This window comes from Ambystoma mexicanum, chromosome 6q (genome assembly GCF_040938575.1).
Source record: "Ambystoma mexicanum isolate Mex_15411 chromosome 6q, UKY_AmexF1_1, whole genome shotgun sequence".
Taxonomy (NCBI): domain Eukaryota; kingdom Metazoa; phylum Chordata; class Amphibia; order Caudata; family Ambystomatidae; genus Ambystoma; species Ambystoma mexicanum.
In genome coordinates this window covers 1180377090-1180394872 of record NC_090937.1, presented here as the reverse complement: position 1 = coordinate 1180394872, position 17783 = coordinate 1180377090, and the positions used below count along the sequence as shown (strand labels likewise).

At 47.1% G+C, this 17783-nt stretch overlaps 1 protein-coding gene across 6 annotated transcripts in view; it reads left to right on the top strand.

The window, feature by feature from the left end:
* LOC138516572 (toll-like receptor 1) overlaps window positions 1-17783 on the top strand; it is a 236469-nt gene that overhangs the window by 207138 nt on the left and 11548 nt on the right. The window contains exon 1 of one of the 6 annotated variants that reach the window (XM_069631809.1): window positions 17615-17742. The exons of the other annotated variants lie outside the window; for them this stretch is intronic. The gene's annotated coding sequence lies outside the window, so the exon portion shown is untranslated. Of the gene's footprint in view, window positions 1-17614; window positions 17743-17783 lie in introns of those variants that run through there. 6 annotated transcript variants of the gene reach the window in all.

Sequence of the window (17783 nt, the reverse complement as noted above, 5' to 3'; positions counted from 1 at the left end):
ACTTTCCCACAACTGAGGGGGGAGAGAAGGCGTAAATGCTACTTTCGAGTGGGGCAGGAGATGAGCTATATTTTGCACGTCCTCCTTCTAACGGCAGACATCTTGGAATGTTCTCTTTGATTTTTGATTTTTATTAAGGGACAAGCAGTGGGACAGCTAGTTCAGGTGGCATGGCCCTCTGGCATGATTACTCAATGGGGGGTCACAGCCCGGAAGAATGAGCAGCAAAGGCCTGCATCAGCTGAGATGTCTGAAGCGACAACCTAGCAAGGGTCATTTTGCTGTTCATTTTCATTTTCATTTGCATGATACTTTTAGTTTAGGCATATCGATCTTAACTGAATGTATGCGGGAAGAAGGGCAGATATCTTCTGAAATTTATGGGTGTGTATGTAAGGGCACATCTGGTGTGCGAACGCAAATTCCCAGCGAATGCATTTCCAATAAACAATGGGGCAGAATGGAAGACATTCCAGAGTCTGCTTATGTCCGGGCAGCGCTTAGCATCTCATTTGGACTCTCAGAAATGGGTTAGAAGGATGTTGTTCAAAGGACTGGTTTTTGATTTCAACCGGGAACTAGAGTTTATTTTATTATTGTTGTTACCCTTGTGCGGTCTGCTAACATTGCACCAATTTGGTAAGAGCAGGGATGCTTGCTGTAACCATGGGAAGGGAGATTTAGGGCTTAATTCAGGTTATGGTCCTAGGTTCGGCAAGGAACCATAAGAGGTGTAATGCCAGGGGCTCATAGAGCGGTCCTTACCAGTCCGTGCCAGGGGGAGAGGGTCTGGTCGGTTTAGGGGGTCACTTATTTCTCTCAGGCCCATCCCAGGGCATGGGAGGCTGATGGCCACTTCCAGGCCCCCACGCTCAAGTATGTAATGATGATATCAATAATGATGGCGTAGTTGATGACATAATAGTTGATGATCTCATGGTCCATCACATTTTGATGATGTAAGAGATGTAACAATAAATGTGGGGCATGCTTTCTGCTGAACAGAAAACATGCCCTCAAAGAATCATGTGCCTAAGCTGTGCTCCTACGACGGCTCCTTCATATGATCCTTTGTGCTTCCGCCCAGAAGTAGATTTTGGTTGGAGGGGCGTCAAAGGCTCTGGAGCACGGCCAGAATGACTTCTGGAAAGATTGGCGGCACTTATCAGCAGATAATTGCCAGAGTTTGCTGTCACAGCTGGAGGTCAGATGGCAGCCACCATAGCCTGCAGGCGATCCTAAGTACATGAGCGGTGAGGAGAGCGGTAGAGACTGTGCGCGGATGCGCTACTACGATTGCTGTTCTCTACCCGTTGACTGTTTCAGCATAGAGGAGTGCCGGTGAGGGATTCTACTGCCCGTCGCCACTGGTTGTGTGGATCGCACATTGGAAAGGCGAAGTGACGTGAGGAAAAGCAGGGATGCTTGGTGGAGTCAACGGACGCCTTGATTGAGCCGCGGGGGCATACAGAAGACCGCTGGGCTGCTTGCCCGCATGTGACTTTGCAGACTGTTTCTTGCTCAAGGGAAGGGCTGGTGCCCAGCAAAGGTGGGGGAGTCCCACACAGCGCAATTCAGCCGACGGGCTGCCTTCTCTGTGAGGCGCTGCGAACCTGGAGCATGGGGGGAACACAGGCCTAAAGATAACAGTGTCATTGGGCGGTGCTTAGAGCATGCCCCCCAGCGGCAGCATTCCCCCAGCCCCAGGAGCCTGGGCCCCACAGGAGGCAGCTGTAATGGGACAGAACTTCAGAGGATGCCCACATTGTGAATCCACTGAGAGGTAAACTTTACCACAGACTGTCCCGGTCCCGGCCTCCTGACTTCATCGCTGGTCAACTACACCCCCCTATTGCACAAAAAGCCAGTAATGGCTGAACTCTTCCATTGCCTCCTCCACCAATCCTCCTGAACCTTGTTACTGTTCGTATGTACTCTGCCTTGCCTCTACTAATCATCATCTCCTCTCTCTGCATTGTGCCTCCTTTAAAAAAAAATCGAATTTAGGCTGTGTGTACTTTTCTACTGTGCACCGTTCTTGAACTGTGCTTGTGACTCCTTTAAAAATAGAATTGTGTCTGTGTGTACTCTTAGAACTATGCACCTCCCTTGCATTGCTTTTGTGCCTTAAAATTCGAATGTAGGCTGCGTGTTCTTTTACAACTGTGCACCGCTCTTGCATGGCTATTGTGCCTCTTTTAAAATTCGAATTTATGCTGTGTGTACTCTTCAACTGTGCACCACTCTTGCATTTCTCTTTTGCCTCCTTTAAAATACGAATTTAGGTTATGTGTACTGTGCACCTCTCTTGCATTGCTCTTGTGCCTCCTTTAAAATTCGAATTTAGGAAATGTGTACTTTTAGAACTGTGCACCTCTCTTGCATTGCTTTTGTGCCTCCTTAAAATTGGAGTTTATGCTGTGTGTACTGTTCAACTGTGCACCACTCTTGCCTTGCTCTTGTGCCTCCTTTAAAATTCGAATTTAGGTTATGTGTACTGTGCACCTCTCTTGCATTGCTCTTGTGCCTCCTTTAAAATTCGAATTTAGGAAATGTGTACTTTTAGAACTGTGCACCTCTCTTGCCTTGCTCTTGTGCCTCCTTTAAAATTCGAATTTAGGTTATGTGTACTGTGCACCTCTCTTGCATTGCTCTTGTGCCTCCTTTAAAATTCGAATTTAGGTTATGTGTACTGTGCACCTCTCTTGCCTTGCTCTTGTGCCTCCTTTAAAATTCGAATTTAGGTTATGTGTACTGTGCACCTCTCTTGCCTTGCTCTTGTGCCTCCTTTAAAATTCGAATTTAGGTTATGTGTACTGTGCACCTCTCTTGCATTGCTCTTGTGCCTCCTTTAAAATTCGAGGACAGCAATCTATCCACTAACGCGGAGAACTGCGTACATTATCCCGATCTATAAAAGAGGAAGTAGATCTCGACCCATTAGACGCGCATGGTAACATTTTCGCGAGTCTGATTTTGAAACATCTGTAAGCCTGGCCCAAAGTAAAATATTTGTCTCATCCTTTCAGACAGGCTTCCGAAAAAATCATGGCACAAACTTGAATGGATGTGTGTTGAGCTGTCTCCAGGATTAAGTCAAAAAAGGAATATACTCTGTCATACACCTAACAACCCTGGACTTATCCAATGCCTTTAACACAGTTTCCAGACCTACACTCTGGGCAATGTTAAGGAACTGGGGCATTCCTGAGGGTTTGTTAAAGATGATCATTAAATTACACGAAGACACTAATGTTCAAGTTATATTAAACATGGAGGGCAGTCTAACTGAAAAGATACCCACAAGTAACGGCCTGAGACAGGGGTGCATTCTCGCCTCCTGTTCCTTTAACTTGTATGTCACAGATGTGGCTCTCTCGTTGGAGACAGCTTCCCTTGCCTCTCCCAAATTTTGAAACTTTGTGTTATTGGACTGCACATAAATAGGGCTATGCCGCCTCTTGGCGGTTTTTGAAGGTTTTGCAAGGGAAAACAATCTTGATATCAACGCCAAAAAAACTCAGGTAATGTTTCTTGCAAGCAGAGCATGAAAAACCACTCAAAGTTACTTTGTGAATGGGGTTGCCCTAGAGAGGGTCAAGACAGTTGTCTACCTTGGTTTTCCAATCACAAGTTCTCCAGACAGAAATTCCCTTATGAATCATCTGAGGGCGAAAGCAGAACATTATATTCCACAAATGAAAAGAATTACGTTTCAATACTGCAAATTGTCAATTATCCCTCTAGTTAGATTTCAAATTTAGGCTGTGTGTACTTTACAACTGTGCACCTCTCTTGCACTGTGTTTGTGCCTCCTTTACAAATCGAATTTAGGCTGTGTGCACTTGTCTGCTGAAATTCTATTCCTCTCTGGATTGCATTTATGCCTTGTGACTATTCTTACTTGGGCACCTCGTGAGTTAGCTAGATCTGTGCAGTGCTGCCTCTTTTCTCTTCTTTCATTCCTCGTGTTAGGGAGAATTCTATGTAAAGGCTAATTTCCCAAACCTAGTGAGTCCCCCAGCAGCTTTTCTGGATTTGTGGGGTTTATCTTTTTCTCCTGCTAAGAGTGAGACTCTTTTTCTCCCACTCTTAGACATGATTTGAGGTGTTCCTTTGACTTTGTATATTTTTTATGGGCTATGGGGTCCTTTACCCCATAGGGCTTCATGTGTTTTTGGTATGTGGGTTACACAGCACCCTGCGTGCCGTAACCCAGGGGTGTCGTAGCGACCCCCAAACATAGACTCCATACCCTGGGACTGACTACTGTCTCCCAGGGCATGTAAAGTCACCATTGGCTTTACTAGTCTCAAATTGTGAGCAGAACCAGTACAAAGCATCCTATTGTGGACCCACTGATCGGGGCAATTCGATTGCCCCAGGGTCTGTTGTTCGAGGGGGCACTGTCCAGTCCCCCCCGACCGAGTTTTGGCTGGTGGCAGTGGATACTACTTTTTATATTCGACCGCAAATATATTCCTATGGGATTTTCCCATTGTTCGAGGCTACCACTTTTTAACATAGCCTCGAACATACCGCCGGTTTATTAAATTAATATAAATTCACTGGTTGGTATGTTTTGCCGAAACTTGTTCCAAAATGGCGTTTGTGTTCGCTTCTGTGACTCCAACCCAAGTCGAGCCCTTTGTTCCACTTTTTGGCGGGCTTCCCCACAGAAGCCTCCAAAAGTGGTGCCACTCTGTCTGGCTACCAAAGGGGGTGTGGGAGGGGGTTTAGGCACCCTGGACTGAGTTGCCTCGGCAACTCAAGTCGCACTCTTGTGTGATTGGCCCTAGTGGTGAGCCGCCCGGCTCACCACTTAGCATGTTTGAGTGACAGCTAGGCTGAATGAATGGGGGTTTTCCAAGTCGACCAGCAACGACGACACCACCGGTGGAGCCCTGCTGAACCGTCTCACCACTTTTCCCGACGACAGAGGAGATCTCCAGTCCGGAGAGTCTTCTTCCTTTGACTGGTGGGGATAACCAGTTTGCCCGTCTTTTTGCCTTCCTGGACCATCTCGTGGCCGCCTTGCCCGTGCCAAGCACCCCAGCAACCGGAATAAAACGGTTTACCACTACCGCGAAGAAAAGGGTGGTACCTTGTAACTGGGAAACCCCGCGGCTGGTTTCTTCCCTGGCAGTGCAACGACCTTCAGCTTTCCTCCACGTCGAGACCTCCTCTTCCTCTGGACGAAACACCGACTTGCACCCGCTGCCAGGAACAACTGCCCCCGCTGGAGCGTTCTTCCCACTTTCAGGTACTGTGTCCCGCCTGGCTTCCCTTGCGACAGATCGTTCGGGGTGACAGTAAATCCTCGACTTTCTAACCTGGACTAGCCTGAGACCTGTTAACTAACTTTTCCTGACTTGATCTCAACCTTTTTGTGAACTATTTACAAAGACTCTTTGGGCATAACCCCACTGTGTGATCCTGGACACATTTCGCGTGCTCTCTCTAAGAGTGGGCCTGGCATTTGAACTTCCTTGCTCTCCAGTAGACTTTGCCTAACCTGCCTCACTGTGGTTCTTTGAAAAGTATTGAAATTTGTGTGCTTTCATAACTCTGCCTTTTTCCCTCCCTTTTTAATAACTTATTAGAGGGCCATCTTATGTTAAGCGCTCACTTGTCTGAAAATAAGTGGTGTTTCTCATTAAGACTTGTCTAATACGTAATTAGGGTTGTCTATATATATATATATATATATATATATAATAGTGACTCTGTGTTGAATTTATTTACCTCTCTTTGTGCTAGTGTAATTTACAAGTGTGTCTTTAAATAAATAATTATATACTTTTACACCAAAGCTCTGGTCAGTGTTTGCTTGTGCTACTGTATCTCTGTACCTATTGTGTATACTCTATATACTGCCTAACTCATCTTGAGAGAAGTCTGACTGCTCAGCCACAGCTACCAGGTAAATCTGGGTGGTACAGACTGCTACCAATTGGGTTTACTGCCAACCACCTGTAGTCCTAAATCTTTTGCAGCGGTCCCTGAGGGAACTGCACAGGTTTCTGCCTAACACCTCGACTAACCTCTTCCGCCCCTATGGCTTTCTCCATCTCACCCATCTTCTCTAACTGCTACACTATCACCTATCCCCCCTCTCGCATGGTAGGGTAGGAAAAAGCACAAAAAAGGCATCTTGAATGCAAACCCTGGACTTCCCAACGCAAACACCTATGCCAGTGCTTCTGCCAGAGTGGTTTTCACGGATATCCTATTCTCTGTCCCCTCTCCAGATCTATGGACCCCTCACCTCATCTCCACTCTCTCTCCTGCCACATCCTCTACCATTAGCACGGCTTCTCATCTTCTCATTGCTACGTTAATGTCTATCACACAGGCATTATCTTGGTTCAGGGCACACAACCCAACCTCCTTCTCTTTGACCGGATCCTGCCTTCTCTCATTAACTTCCTTCCTTCTCCTGCATCTCCCCTTCTACTCTCTCTCTTCCTCCTCTGGCTGGTGTACCACGACCCTGAACCCTACCTCAGAAAACATTCAAAGGCAGAGACCTCCTCCATCTGGCGACTCCTAACGCCCACTCAGCCAACCAACACTCTGCTGACATCTGCCTCCTTCTTGAATCCATTGACCTCAACCTTCTTGCTCTTACCGAGACATGGTTCAATGCCAGCTCAGTCACTGCTTTTGACTCCCTTCTCCCTAACGGCTTCAAAATCATCTCTAAGCCTCGCCCCACCGCACTGGCATGGGGGGGTTGCCTTAATCTTCCCTGAGTGGGTTCATGCGTCCATCCTACCCACCCAGCTCTACTCTTCCTTTGAAAGCCTGGTTTGCAAGTTGGTCATCTCTCCTATCTCCAAACTGACCATTGCTACCATTTACCAATCTCCAGTCGAAACCACCCTGTTACTCTCTGAATGGCCTGATTTCTGCTCTTCCTTACTTTCATCCACCTCCAACTCCTCCTCCTGGGTTATTTCAACATCCCACTGGACTCCCCTGGTTCTGCATCCACTCGTTTCACTGACCTCTGCACCTCTCTTTCCCTCTCCATTCTCCCATCTGGGCCAACATACTCAGCTGGACACACCCCAGACGCCCTCATACACCCTGACCTCTCTCTCTCCACCCCACTAGTCACCCCTCTCTCCTGGTCAGACCACTATCTCCCCTCCTCCCACTTGGGTCCCTTTGGTCCTCTGACCACCCATCAAAAAGCCCTGCCAACCTCAGTCACTAACATCCGCCCGATGAAACGAGTATCTGCTGCCACCTTCGCTTCCACCATCACCCCCCTCACCCTCCTACCCCTGGTACTACCTCTGACTCTACTTTCAGCAACCCCACCTTTCCATCACAAACGCTTTTGACATTCTTGCCCCAGTCATGGGGACCTGCCTGAAACCTGCATATAAGCGTAACAACTGGTACGACTCTGAACTTGCAGCCCTGAAATCAAAGTACAGGGTGGCGGAATGGAAGTGGCAAACAACAGGCTCATCCTCTGACAAACTTGCCTGCAGCCTGCTCCAAAGGCAATACAGACTCTCCATCCGCATACAGGCACAGGTTTCCATTGCATCCAACAACACGGTTGAACTTTTCAAAATCTACCGGGAACTAGCCAAACCTTCTGCAGTCTCCTCCCCCCCTTCTCCTTCCCAAGCCCTCTGCAATGCACTGGCCACACACTTCACCACCAAAACTCAGGACACTCTAAGCACACTTGCTACCCACCCTCTCAACTCATCCCATGCCCCCTTGCCTCCCTTGGCGCCTCACTTTCTTCCTTCCTCCTCTTCCTCCTTCTCCTGTGTCACACCTGAAGAAGTTACCAGAGTTGTCTGCTCCATGAAGGTCTCTTCTAAACAGGATTCCCCTTGCTCGTCCATGACCATTACGGATAACATTGGCTCTCTTGCCCACGCACATGCTGATTTCTGCTGCAGTCACTCTTTTCACACTGGATCTTTCCCCTCCTCCCTTAAGCACTCCCTTGTGCACCCACTCCTGAAAAAGCCTTCAGCAGACCCTACTTGCCCTGCCAACTACCACCCTATTTCCATCAACCTCTTCCTGGGGAAGCACTGCAGAAGTTGCATCACACTGAACTTGTTGATGGTCTCCACAACCATCAATCTGTATTCCAAGCATCGGGAGGCCAGAAACTGCTCCTCTGAACACCCGTGAAGAACTGCTCACATCTCTGGACTCCAACTCCCTTGCTGTCCTCATCCTTCTCAATCTCTCCTCTGCCTTTGATACAGTCAACCATTCCATCCTCATACAAAGGCTCCATGATACCCTTGGTATCTCGGAACGGGCATTAGACTGGCTGACATCCTTTCATACTGACCGCTCTTTCCAAATCATCCTGGGCACCTTCTCCTCTTCAACTGCCTTCTCCTCCTGTGGTGTCCCCCAGGGTTCTATCCTCTCCCCTTTGCTCTTTAACATCTACCTTGCTCTGCTTGCACACCTCATCCGCTCCTTCTCCTTCAACTTCCAGTGTTACGCAGATGACACACAGCTCTTTTTCACACTTCCTGCTGACCCTCTTGCACCCTCCAACATCCATGACTGCCTATCTGCCATCGAGTCCTGGAGCATCTCCTATGATCTCTGCCTCAACGCCGGTATAACTGAGATCCTTCCCATTGGGACCCCTGCTTCCTCCCTCTTCCCTTCACACTGGCCTTCCTCATTGGGCTCACCCTCTGGTCCTTCTTCTGAAGCCAGAAACCTTGGAGTCATCTTCGACTCCTCTCTCTCCTTCCTCCCTCACACTCAGGACATTGCCAAGAAGTCGCCTCCTCCTGAATATACCTTCTACCACTCTGTGACACCTCCAGCTAATCCAGAATAGGGGAGCAAAACGTATCCTTGACCTTAAACCCAGGGACTGCATCTCTCCTGCCCTAAAAAGTCTTCACTGGCTCCCGGTTGCTCAACGGGTTAAATTCAAATCCCTCTGCATCATCCACAAGGGTGTCTGGGCCCGAAGATCACACTATCTTTAACTTTATCTTACTAAATACTCTCCCTCTAGACCACTACATTCCCCTGGCACCAACTCTTTGTGTGTACAGCATTTTGTTAAACAGAGGATAGGTGGTCGATCGCTTTCCTCAGCTGGCTCCCTTCTATGGATCAGCCTTCCCCTGCCTCTGCGCCTTGAGCTGGGCTTCCTTAAATTCTGGAAGCTGCTCAAGACTTTCCTCTTTACCTTCTCCTTCCCTTCTTCTCTTCAGCTAATCCCACAGTTGCTGTGATTGGTGTCCAGAGCCCTTATGCATTCTCGGGACCCCTGACCACACACACCCAATCGGCCCAGCTCCTGTCTTCCCTCAGCACTTGCCTCAGCACATCCCCCCTCGAGTTTTGCACTTACCCCTAACTTAGCACTCAACAACCCAAGCACTTCATCCGTGGTTCACGCATGAGCCTGGACTCCCCAGCATTTACGCCCTCTTCCCTCTTCACCTCTGCACTTGCACGTTCTGAATGCTCACAAGGCATAGTAGGTTCATCTTTCCTTCCTTTCCCTTCCTTTGAAACAGTATTTTACTTGCCGTATAAGCGCCTAACAAGCACACAATAATATTAAAATAAATAAATAAATGTATTAAACTAGCAACATGACATCTCTGTGAATCTGATGATGACTGCTGTGGGCTGACCCTAACCCCCCCTCCTCTTCCCCGCTCATAAATCAAGGCAGAAAGGACCAAACTGAGGATGGCAGGCTGTATACTAAAACTCTATGACCACTGCTGCTGCATTTATTGATATCAAAGAATCCCAGCCTGACAACAAGAAGAAGTATTCAGGAATATGGGTCTGTGAAAGATCCCAACGCTGTAGATCAACTGTTACAGGCAAATAGCTCCTTCCTCAAGCCTTTGAGACCCAGTTTCAATGCAAACATGTCCTCATATTCTAACACCAAGAAGATTTCTTCGTAAAGAGCAGAGGATACGTTCATGCAGCTATGGGCATTAGATAATCATACTATTACTTTGCATTCTACATTCTCAATGTCTAGGCAGACTACCGCGGGTTACATTCTAGATGCCACCCAACATTAGATATGACATTGAGTAACTTGGAGTATGTTTGTCAGCTCAGATGCAACTCTCAAGTTGCAAATAATTCTTCGTGCCACCTGTTGTTCTCCTATACTTGACATTGAGTTATTTTTCAGACTTCCTTCCACTTGGAAGAGGATGCCCCCGCCTCTGACCTGATACTGCCCAGGAGGTGCACATGGCATGTGTGGCTCATTAATGACTTCACTATAGTATATATTTTATAAATCATTATGCAACTCTGTTACCCACGTTAACATTTACATCATTTTAATTCCAGTCCCACTCCTTTTTCACTAGCTTTTCAGTCATATGTTTGGGACTTGGTACATCCTTCCTGAACCCCCCACCCCCACTCGCACTCGTAGGCTTTCCAACCTTTCAAAAGCTGTTCGATACTCTGGTGTGGCATGCCTATTTTGCCTCTTCCATAGGAGCCTGTGCTTTCCAGACCCTGTTTCAGGGAGCCAGTTCCTACATCCAGTTGTGGTCGATGGTAGATGTTGTCCTGAGGCCTTTTTGCTGCATGTTTTACACTGTGCCCTGTCCTGCACCCAGACCTGATTGCTGTTTTGGGGAGTCAGTCGGCATCATTGTTTCTACTGCTGCACAGCAGCCGACCTGGAACTGTGCAAGAGCTGCTCCAATGAGATGAGCGAGGGAGAAGATCTGCCACGCTGCCGCTACTGCTGCCTGTCTTGTGAACCATGTCCCTCCAGCCCAGGTAACTGTACAGAGAAGGAAGGTTGCCATGGCTGGCCTTCTCCACACCATCCCGACTTCAGTCTTCGAAGACCAGAGGGTAAAGAATGGATCCCCTGATCAATGGGGCTCAGTAAGTTCCTTCCCTGCTCTTGAGTAAAACCTGCAGTAGAGTTCTGATCCTGCCTGTACTACATACTATAAGGGACCTCTCGGCAGAACATGCCCTGAGTACCTTAACTAGTGACTCAGCCCATATTCCACACTTAAGTACTATTCAGATATTCCCCATATGTCTCTAAAAGACAGTGTAAATAAGTTAAGTTATTGGAAACAATGCCCAGGTGCTGAGTATCAAAATTGAAGTTGTAGTTGTATAAAAAGAGGTTATTAGGGGTGGGTTCACTCATTCTCTCCCTGTTATGAAATTTTATAGAGTTAATCAGAACCACAGTATAGATACTCTTGGGTACATATATTTCTCAACTGTGTTTTCCGTGTGTGAAATGTTTAAAGCAGTTTATAGTTAACAGTGACACATACTGATAATTTAAAATAAAATAAGTTGCTGTTGTAAGAATTATCTTGTGTGTGGAGTCTTAACTCATTGGGCCTCATTCCGAGGTGGGCGCAAAGGGATACTGGGCACCGTTAAGGACATTGGTGCCGATAATCCCTTTGCGCCCTATTCCGAGGTCCCTTTGCGGATCCCGCTAAGGCTGCCTGGTTTTACCTTAGCAAAGGGTCCAGGGAGCAAATAACGGTACCGCAAATTGCGGTACCGTTATTTGCACCTTCTCCATTCCCACTGAGCCCTATGGGGGCTCAAATGGGAATGGGGAATGGTATTTTCAATGGGGACTTACTGGTCCCGCAAAGGTCCGACTAGACCGGTAAGTCCCCATTGAATGAGGGCAGACTCGGTACCGTTATTGGAGGCAGCCATGGCGCTATTAGCGCCATGGCTGCCTCCAATCTTGGAATGAGGCCCATTGTGTTTGTGGATTTATGAAAGAAAGTTGATTCAGTGGGCCTCATTATGAGTGTGCCGGTCGCGGTAACAACGGTGCTGGTAAACTACCAGCACCATTGTTACCGGACCGGCACACTCCGAGTTCTGCGGGAGGGTGCCGTCCAGTGCTGGTGCTACCGTCTTCCCCATTCCCACTGAGTCCTATGGGACTCGAATGGGAATGGGGACTTACTTTTTCCGGCGCCTGGCTTCCAGGACTGCCGCAGCTGTAATGCCCCGGTAATCCTCAAAGCCAGGCACAGCTACTGCCGGGGTCATAATGAGGCCCAGTTTCCCTGTTGAAGTTAAAGTGTGCACTTTTCCATTTAAACAAATTCAATTGCCCCGGTATCGATAATATTCCCCTGCATACTTCCTGCATATTTTGAACTGTCTGAATTTATGCTGCCTGTGTAGTATTCCATCCAATTTAAGGGTTACCCCACTGATATGTGTAAATACTACTTTAACATCTTGCCCATGTTACCAGTAAGAATATTATTCTGCCTGATTGTGTATCATTTGCATTTACCTTGTTTTAAATTATTCCTATTCATTTTTACTAAAACTATTGTTGGCCTCCATCCCTGGTGTAATGGTTGGGGGAATGAAAGACGGGATCCCCAGCATGTGAAGTTGCACAGTGGATCCCAAAATAAAAGAAAAAGAAATTCAGGTCCCTGACACGAGCCGCGCCGAGGACCCGGAAGAAAGAAAAAGGTTAGAGACAAAGGTTAGAGTAAGGGACCCTTGCACGTGGGCACACAAGGGTCCCTTTGCTCTAAAGAAAAAAAGCAGTCATCGGTGCTAGCAGAGTGCCGGTGACAGTTGGAGAAACCCTTCAACAGGGTTGGAGGTGTTCCGCTCAGTACAGATGTGACCTCTTTAACCCGGGCCTTTATGTTGGCATGATTAGCAGGAGAGTGCCTGTAAGCATTTCCACCCCCCCCCCAATGGCATCCCAGCACCTGGGACCCGGCCATTATTAACGACTGGCGCTCCCCATAGCAGGGGAGTATCCAAAATGTGTATTTCACCCCTCCTGGGGGCTGAACTTAAATTAAGGGCCATCCCCTTTCAGGTGGCCCACCTGAACTCCCTGGGCCACACCTGGCAGACGTGGCCTAGGTGGAGTGAATAGTGGGGGGCCCCCCACGTTCACTGTGTGTGATGGGCTGCATCTGACATACGCAGCCCAGCTCATATAAATACTTTGGGGCCCACACACTGTTGTTGTTGCCGCTGCTGCCCCAAAAGCCATCACAGAAGAGCGTAGGAAAGCAGGAAGAAAGAAGAATAAAAAGAAAGCAGCAAAGACCTTGAGACAGCCCTGGCCAGGTTGTCTTACAAGTAACGTCTTTTAAAATAGTTTATTAATACAGTGCACCGTATAGACTTTGTATATATTTTTAAGGACATATTATATTTTCTAAGGGACTCTTTTTCTATTTTTTGTGTTTCATTTGTAACGCAGCTGCTTAGGAGTAATTTAAGTTATATTTAGTGGTTTGTGTTTTGCCCCTTTTTGTACAAAACTCACAAAACCCTGATGGTATACTGGAAAAGTATATAAGAAAGCTTTTACCAACTAAAAAGAACTGTACACCAGCATTCCTTTTGTCCGCCTCTCCTTTTGTGCTCCAGTTACTCTAACCTTGTGTTTTCTCCTTAGGGGTATTTGGGGAACCTACCTGTCCTAACCTCATGATCTCCCCTACCCTTACCTTCTTTATAGTGAAGTACACCATGGTGATCTCAAACCCATGAGAGCGAGGTTTGGAGACAGGTAAGAGGTGGGTTAAGTTATAAGTGAGGGGTTAAGCTGTATATTGTGTGCCCGCCTATACCTGTCTCCCTATAAGGTGTGTTGGAAGATCACCCTGCTACACTGGTGTTGGTAATCATTTCTTAGGTTTGCTCTCATTCTTGTTGACATATCCAGTCTCCCATTACCTTGTATCATTGTGAATGTGTTGCATTGGCTACAGTTATTTGTCATTGACTCGTGATAGTCCATTTTATCACCCGTTGTGCAACGAGGACCCCAGCCAACTTCTTTCTCTCCTTCAGGCAGCGCCATTGTGGAGGTTTCTACAGTAGCTATCCTATCTACACTGTTGGTTCAAACTCAGGAGCATTTATCAGATTAACCTTTTATCATTCAGCACTAATTTCATGGAGGCACTCGCAAATAGGAACTCTAGTTTTTGAGGCCCTCATCCAGTGAGGGCACTTCGATACATCTGGGCCCTTTACAAACACATTTGTGTTAAAATGGCATAAGAGACAGGTGTGAGGAAGTAGCAAAATGTTGGACTTTATTTAACGAAAACAAGATATACTATCGTAGCAAAGGAGGTTTTTCCAGTTACGAAACTGCTATAACCGTTGAGGAAGTGACTTTAACGACCACAACACTCAAGCCTTAATGTATCAACCACCAAACGGGGTAAGAGCATATTGCTGGATTAGTTATACCAGCTCTTGCTGTGACCGAGGCTCAGAACCACATCCAGGCACACCCTATAATAAACAAGAAAAGAATTACTAATTACTCAAAAGTAATGTCTGACAAACACAAATTACAAAATATTTTAGTGAGCGTACCTCTGTCTGGGAGTCGCATAACACAGAGTTTATAATCAAGTAAACAGGAAGCTGACAGTCAAAAAGAATATGAAGATCTATTGGAAATAATGCATCAGGCAAATATTACATGCCTGTTTGGTAGCTGGTCAAAGGCAGTATTTGAAGCAAAAGGACACTAATCTACAATACAAAACCACCCATGAGCCAGGTTATTAACACATCACCGCCATACGGAGGATCTCTCCTCACTCAAAACCCTGTGAACCTTGCACAAAAAGCTGATTACTGACACCAAAGCAGCTTGTTATGCCACTGCAATTGAGAGTCCCCCTAATAGTAGCAGAACCCTCTTCGACATAGTCATACACTGCGCCAGGCCTACCCCGGACCACAAGGTCCCGGCTTCACAGGTGAAATGCAATAGCATTAACAGCTTCTTCCTCAATATAATTGCCAAAATCAGGGACTTTGTCAACTCCGCAAAGGCCTCCAAGGAGCCACCCTCAACCGGGAACCTCCCCGTTGGTGAGACTTCACCCCTCTCACCATTAAGGACCTGACACCCTTGCATCCCTCAAAATCACAGCCTACTCGGACAATCTCCTCCCAGCCTCCATCATCAAACAGCTCCGAGGCCACGCCCTCAACATACTCCTTAATATCGACAATCCCTCTCTCGTCGAAGGCTCCTTCCTGGACTCTCTAAAAACAGGCTGATTCGCCCCCTCTTGAAAAAGCACTCACTCGATCCTGATGACTTAGCAAACTACAGACCCATCACGAGCCTCCATTTCATAGGGAAACTCATTGAAAAGGCTGTAGCCAATCAATTGCTAGCCAAAATTGACCAACTCTGCCTCCTCCGCGACTACCAATTAGGGTTCCACCCCAAATGTAGCACGGAAACTGCCACAATTCAGGTGATAGATGACGCACTTCATCTTACGGACAGAGATGACTCCTGCCTCCTCATCCTCCTTGACCCTTCAGCAGCGTTCGACACGGTCGACCACCCCACGCTCATCTCGATCCTCACTACCAGAATGGGCCTCACAGGAAAGGTCCTTGACTGGTTCTCCTCATACCTCGCCAACAGATTCCAAGCCATCCCAATGGGGCAGTTCAAGTCCAAATGCCTACCGGTATCTTGTGGCACGCCACAGGGCTCCATTTCTGTCACCCATTACCTTCAACTTTTATATGGAACCCCTGGGTAGCCTCTTAAATGGCCCCAGCATCTCCATCCACCAGTACGCTGATGACAGGCAGCTGTACCTTAAGGTTACTGGCCCTCAAGATATCTCTCGTCTCTGCTGCTGCTTGGACACCATCAAGACCTGGATGTCATCTGCCTACCTAAAACTCAACCTCACTAAAACTGAGTTGATCTTACCAGCGCTCCCGTTCAAACAACAGATCTTTCAAAACTTGCTCGACAACATGAACCTAGACAGATTCACCCCCAAACTGACCGACTCAGCCAAATCCATAGGCTTGCTTATCGATAGCGGTCTCTCCCTCCAAAAACATGTGGCCAATAAAGCCCACACTGCATGGCTCAAATCTCCACACTTAGGAAAATCAAACCCTTCATCCCCCTGCTAAATTCCGTACATTAGTTCAGGCACTGTTCATCTCACACATTCATGCGGGTAACACCCTCCTTGCTGGGCTACCAGCCACATACCTGGCTGCCCACCACGGCACAGCCCATCTTATTGTGGGTGCTCATAGATTCAACCACATCACCCCCATCCTACGTGATCTCCACTGGCTCCCCCTCCTGCAAGGATTCTCAGTAAACCCACGTGAATCACATGCAATGCAGTCTCCAAAGGAACCCCCTCTTACCTGGCAGCCAAACTCCATGTCTCAGGAGGATCCCACACCTCCCGTAGCTTGACCATCAAAAGCTTAGTCCACACTTATCCATAAGGAAAGGACCAGAAAGAAGTCCTTCTCCTGCTATGCCCCACCCCTCTGGAACTTACTCCCCCTGAAGGCTCATACTGCCCCTTTCATCATGCAGTTCCACAAAATCGTGAAGACATGGCTCTTTCAACGCTTCCTCCCCCGGGACTGAAACCCAGACAATCCCCCACAGTACTGCGTTACTGTTAAAAACACTAGCTCGATGCTAGCCTTTGGCTTCTCCTGAACTCTGTAAAGCGCTCTGCTGCCATTCGGGCCGGGTTCACGCTATAAACAATAACAAATAAAAGTAAAATAAATACAAATCATGAGTGCTATCCTATGCATAATGATGTTGCTGTATGGAACACTCATGCAAGTGGCCATTGACTATTCATGCTCTTTTGTACCATAAGTCTGGAGCTTCTAGTGCCATTGTTGGTGTGTGTTGTGTGTGTGTACACATGGTTATTACTCCAGTAGTCATGAAACTCTGTTACAACCATGACGGTGTGCTTACTCCCGAAACATAACATGACTATTGGCTATATGTGTCCCTACAGTTCATCATTTGCGGCACTGTGTATTGTCATGTCGAGGGATCAGCAGACAACTTGAGACAGTTTAAAAGTTCATTACCAGATTTAAGTCTGTGTCACATAATGTAGTAATTAGGTTACTCACTAGGACTGTGGTCATCTGGTCTTCCCTCGCTATCTTGATGAGGGCCACCTCCTTGACGGGCAAAACAGACACTTTCAGTCTTTGGCAGTAGTACCCCTAACCTTTTTTTCTTGTCACTGGGACTTTCTTGATGCTGCAACCAATGTCAAGGCCACGTGTTGATCCTGCGGGACTCTAATACGAGGTATCCAGCACCCGGTACCTTTAGGATGGAAGCTGGTGGTTTTGCATAGATTATTGTAAGTGAACAAAATCATATAGATCTATGTTTATCCATGCCAAAGGTAGACAAAATGATTGAGCAGATTGGGGCAGCAGAATATACCTGCACTCTTGATCTAACAAAGGAGTATTGACAAATACTTTTGACCCCAGAAGAACGAGAAAAGACAGCTTTCATTACACTGATAGGAATTTCCAATTTCCAGTGTTACCCCCCCGGCTTACATGGTGCACCAACCGCTTTTCAGAGGGTGATGAAGGTAGTCCTCTAACATCTTGAAGCTTTTCCAGGGGCATACCTGGATGGCATTGTACTCTTTAGCAATCGCTAGGGTAACTATGTGAAATATCTGTTTCTGGTTTCCCACAGCTTACGAAAGGCTGATCTCAATGGTAATCCATCTAAGTGTCTCTTGGATTTGTCTTCAGTCTTCAATAAAGTATCTAGGCTTTCAAGTTAGAAAAGGAATCATGCAAGCACAAGCAACCAACGCCAACACGTTAAAACAAAGTTTTGCGAACTTTCCTGTGCATCGTCGGCTACTATTGACGGTTTGTACCAAATTTTTCAATGAGCTGTAGACCACTAACTG